Source organism: Cupressus sempervirens, chromosome 2, assembly GCF_028749045.1.
Source record: "Cupressus sempervirens isolate cs-2001-9-10 chromosome 2, ASM2874904v1, whole genome shotgun sequence".
Taxonomy (NCBI): Eukaryota; Viridiplantae; Streptophyta; class Pinopsida; order Cupressales; family Cupressaceae; genus Cupressus; species Cupressus sempervirens.
In genome coordinates this window covers 564,284,749-564,290,368 of record NC_143119.1, presented here as the reverse complement: position 1 = coordinate 564,290,368, position 5,620 = coordinate 564,284,749, and positions in this window count along the sequence as shown.

Below are 5,620 nucleotides of genomic sequence, written 5' to 3'. Positions count from 1 at the left end.
CACATCGAGCTTCATCCGATCAGCTGGATGAATTTCACCTTGAAGGGGCCCAATCCAAAAGTTCCGGAGGTCATCTCCTGGAACTCTCAAGAACAAGGCCCATCTTACATGCAAACTCTGCTACTGCGCAAACATAGGTTGCAATTAAAGAGAAATTGCAAGGCCGTCACAATGGCCCGAGGCCAATGCTCCAACTAAGTCAATTTTCTCTTGCAATCACCATGCCGCCGTTCACAGAGAGATCTCCCCATTCACTTGTGATGCGACGCACAATCCAAGGGCTAGACGCGAGCTCGCCCTTGAAAGGCCACTTTCCAAGGCATCCCCCGATGTTTTAAAATCACCAAGTAGACGCGGTGAGGGCTGGCAACCCCTGCCAAACCTTTTTCCGAAATTGCGCCAGCTGAGTGACAAGAAAACATGATCTAAAGGAGAGTCCAGGAATAGCACCCTCGAGGGTGGGCTTCATGCCCCTCTCTAATTGATTCAACGTCGGCGTCCACCGTTTCAAAATCTGACATATCCATCCGCCCTGATAGCGGCATTGAATCAATGAGCTGGGCACGGGAGAGGCTCGCGGCAACCACCTCCCCCATTGTAGCCGCGATAGGCTCGCAAAAAATATTGCTAGAGCGCCAAGTACCCACCTCATGGCTATCGACAAGGGCTCGCCATTAGATCAACTTCGAAATCGCAGAACGGACGCGGTGTAGAATGGCAACCGCTGCCAAGTCTCTTCCGTAATTGCGTCGGTCTAGTGATCGAAGAAGGTGATCTAAGAGAGGGTCCAAGCGTGTAGGCATTCGTTGGGGGATTCGCGCCGATGGCAAAAATTTGTGCAATACCCGAGCAACACCGGACGGAGGTGCAAGACGAGGGCTCCCGTTTTAGATCGAGTTTTAAAATCACCGAGTAGACGCGGCGAGGGGCTGGCAACCGCTGCCAAACCTTTTTCCGAAATTGCGCCAGCTGAGTGACAAGAATACATGATCTAAAGGAGAGTCCAGGAATAGCACCCTCGAGGGTGGGCTTCATGCCCCTCTAATTGATTCAACGTCGGCGTCCACCGTTTCAAAATCCGACATATCCATCCGCCCTGACAGCGGCGTTGAATCAATGAGGGGGGCACGGGAGAGGCTCGCGGAAACCACCTCTCCCCTTGTAGCCGTGATAGGCACGCAAAAAATTTTGCTGGAGCGCCAAGCACCCACCTCATGGCTAGAGACAAGGGCTCGCCATTAGATCAACTTCGAAATCGCTGAACAGACGCGGTGTAGAATGGCAACCGCTGCCAAGTCTCTTCCGTAGTTGCGTCGGTCGAGTGATCGAAGAAGGTGATCTAAGAGAGGGTCCAAGCGTAGGCATTCGTTGGGGGATTCGCACCGATGGCATAAATTTATGCAATACCCGAGCAACACCGGACGGAGCTGCTAGACGAGGGCTCCCGTTTTAGATCGAGTTTTAAAATCACCGAGTAGACGCGGTGAGGGCTGGCAACCGCTGCCAAACCTTTTTCCGGAATTGCACCAGCTGAGTGACAAGAAAACATGATCTAAAGGAGAGTCCAGGAATAGCACCCTCGAGGGTGGGCTTCATGCCCCTCTAATTGATTCAACGTCGGCTTCCACCTTTTTTCAAAATCTGACATATCCATCCGCCCTGACAGCGGCGTTGAATCAATGAGGGGGGCACGGGAGAGGCTCGCGGCAACCACCTCTCCCCTTGTAGCCGCGATAGGCACGCAAAAAATTTTGCTAGAGCGCCAAGCACCCACCTCATGGCTAGAGACAAGGGCTCGCCATTAGATCAACTTCGAAATCACTGAACAGACGCGCTGTAGAATGGCAACCGCTGCCAAGTCTCTTCCGTAGTTGCGTCGGTGGAGTGATCGAAGAAGGTGATCTAAGAGAGGGTCCAAGCGTAGGCATTCGTTGGGGGATTCGCGCCGATGGCATAAATTTATGCAATACCCGAGCAACACCGGACGGAGGTGCTAGACGAGGGCTCCCGTTTTAGATCGAGTTTTAAAATCACCGAGTAGACGCGGTGAGGGCTGGCAACCGCTGCCAAACCTTTTTCCAAAATTGCGGCAGCTGAGTGACAAGAAAACATGATCTAAAGGAGAGTCCAGGAATAGCACCCTCGAGGGTGGGCTTCATGCCCCTCTAATTGATTCAACGTCGGCGTCCACCGTTTCAAAATCCGACATGTCCATCCGCCCTGACAGCGGCGTTGAATCAATGAGGGGGGCACGGGAGAGGCTCGCGGCAACCACCTCTCCCCTTGTAGCCGCGATAGGCACGCAAAAAATTTTGCTAGAGCGCCAAGCACCCACCTCATGGCTAGAGACAAGGGCTCGCCATTAGATCAACTTCGAAATCGCTGAACAGACGCGCTGTAGAATGGCAACCGCTGCCAACTCTCTTCCGTAGTTGCGTCGGTCGAGTGATCGAAGAAGGTGATCTAAGAGAGGGTCCAAGCGTAGGCATTCGTTGGGGGATTCGCGCCGATGGCATAAATTTATGCAATACCCGAGCAACACCGGACGGAGCTGCTAGACGAGGGCTCCCGTTTTAGATCGAGTTTTAAAATCACCGAGTAGACGCGGTGAGGGCTGGGCAACCGCTGCCAAACCTTTTTCCGAAATTGCGCCAGCTGAGTGACAAGAAAACATGATCTAAAGGAGAGTCCAGGAATAGCACCCTCGAGGGTGGGCTTCATGCCCCTCTAATTGATTCAACGTCGGCGTCCACCTTTTTTCAAAATCCGACATATCCATCCGCCCTGACAGCGACGTTGAATCAATGAGGGGAGCACGGGAGAGGCTCGCGGCAACCACCTCTCCCGTTGTAGCCGCGATAGGCACGCAAAAAATTTTGCTAGAGCGCCAAGCACCCACCTCATGGCTAGAGACAAGGGCTCGCCATTAGATCAACTTCGAAATCGCTGAACAGACGCGCTGTAGAATGGCAACCGCTGCCAAGTCTCTTCCGTAGTTGCGTCGGTGGAGTGATCGAAGAAGGTGATCTAAGAGAGGGTCCAAGCGTAGGCATTCGTTGGGGGATTCGCGCCGATGGCATAAATTTATGCAATACCCGAGCAACACCGGACGGAGGTGCTAGATGAGGGCTCCCGTTTTAGATCGAGTTTTAAAATCACCAAGTAGACGCGGTGAGGGCTGGCAACCGCTGCCAAACCTTTTTCCGAAATTGCGCCAGCTGAGTGACAAGAAAACGTGATCTAAAGGAGAGTCCAGGAATAGCACCCTCGAGGGTGGGCTTCATGCCCCTCTAATTGATTCAACGTCGGCGTCCACTGTTTCAAAATCCGACATATCCATCCGCCCTGACAGCGGCGTTGAATCAATGAGGGGGGCACGGGAGAGGCTCGCGGCAACCACCTCTCCCCTTGTAGCCGCGATAGGCACGCAAAAAATTTTGCTAGAGTGCCAAGCACCCACCTCATGGCTAGAGACAAGGGCTCGCCATTAGATCAACTTCGAAATCGCTGAACAGACGCGCTGTAGAATGGCAACCGCTGCCAAGTCTCTTCCGTAGTTGCGTCGGTCGAGTGATCGAAGAAGGTGATCTAAGAGAGGGTCCAAGCATAGGCATTCGTTGGGGGATTCGCGCCGATGGCATAAATTTATGCAATACCCGAGCAACACCGGACGGAGGTGCTAGACGAGGGCTCCCGTTTTAGATCGAGTTTTAAAATCACCGAGTAGACGCGGTGAGGGCTGGCAACCGCTGCCAAACCTTTTTCCGAAATTGCGGCAACTGAGTGACAAGAAAACATGATCTAAAGGAGAGTCCAGGAATAGCACCCTCGAGGGTGGGCTTCATGCCCCTCTAATTGATTCAACGTCGGCGTCCACCGTTTCAAAATCCGACATATCCATCCGCCCTGACAGCGGCGTTGAATCAATGAGGGGGGCACGGGAGAGGCTCGCGGCAACCACCTCTCCCCTTGTAGCCGCGATAGGCATGCAAAAAATTTTGCTAGAGCGCCAAGCACCCACCTCATGGCTAGAGACAAGGGCTCGCCATTAGATCAACTTCGAAATCGCTGAACAGACGCGCTGTAGAATGGCAACCGCTGCCAAGTCTCTTCCGTAGTTGCGTCGGTCGAGTGATCGAAGAAGGTGATCTAAGAGAGGGTCCAAGCGTAGGCATTCGTTGGGGGATTCGCGCCGATGGCATAAATTTATGCAATACCCGAGCAACACCGGACGGAGGTGCTAGACGAGGGCTCCCGTTTTAGATCGAGTTTTAAAATCACCGAGTAGACGCGGTGAGGGCTGGCAACCGCTGCCAAACCTTTTTCTGAAATTGCGCCAGCTGAGTGACAAGAAAACATGATCTAAAGGAGAGTCCAGGAATAGCACCCTCGAGGGTGGGCTTCATGCCCCTCTAATTGATTCAACGTCGGCGTCTACCTTTTTTCAAAATCTGACATATCCATCCGCCCTGACAGCGGCGTTGAATCAATGAGGGGGGCACGGGAGAGGCTCGCGGCAACCACCTCTCCCATTGTAGCCGCGATAGGCACGCAAAAAATTTTGCTAGAGCGCCAAGCACCCACCTCATGGCTAGAGACAAGGGCTCGCCATTAGATCAACTTCGAAATCGCTGAACAGACGCGCTGTAGAATGGCAACCGCTGCCAAGTCTCTTCCGTAGTTGCGTCGGTCGAGTGATCGAAGAAGGTGATCTAAGAGAGGGTCCAAGCGTAGGCATTCGTTGGGGGATTCGCGCCGATGGCATAATTTTATGCAATACCCGAGCAACACCGGTCGGAGGTTCTAGACGAGGGCTCCCGTTTTAGATCGAGTTTTAAAATCACCAAGTAGACGCGGTGAGGGATGGCAACCGCTGCCAAACCTTTTTCCGTAATTGCGCCAGCTGAGTGACAAGAAAACATGATCTAAAGGAGAGTCGAGGAATAGCACATCCGGGGTGGGCTTCATGCCCCTCTAATTGATTCAACGTCGGCGTCCACCGTTTCAAAATCTGACATATCCATCCGCCTTGACACCGGCGTTGAATCAATGAGGGGGGCATGGGAGAGGCTCGCGGCAACCACCTCTCCTATATAAGCTATTAGTGCGAGGCTCGCTCTCCATTAGAAATTAGCGAACACAACGACATCCGCCTTAAAAATCCAAATCCTTTAAAATTCCTACCAAACAGCCATTCACGACCCAATTTTTTATGAGGTCGGCAGAGGAGCAAAAGATCGTCATCGGTTAGGAGATGTGAGTTCCAAGAGCCGAGGGACTGAAATGGTCATCGAGCTCATCCGATCAACTGGATGAATTTCACCTTGAAGGGGCCCAATCCAAAAGTTCTGGAGGTCATCTCCTGGAACTCTCGAGAACAAGGCCCATCTTACATGCAAACTCTGCTACTGCGCAAACATAGGTTGCAATTAAAGAGAAATTGCGAGGCCGTCACAATGGCCCGAGGCCAATGGCTCCGACTAAGTCAATTTTCTCTTGCAATCACCATGCCGCCGTTCATAGAGAGATCTCCCCATTCACTTGTGACGCGACGCACAATCCAAGGTCTAGACGCGAGACCGCCCTTGAAAGAAAGACCACTTTCCAAGACATCCCCCGA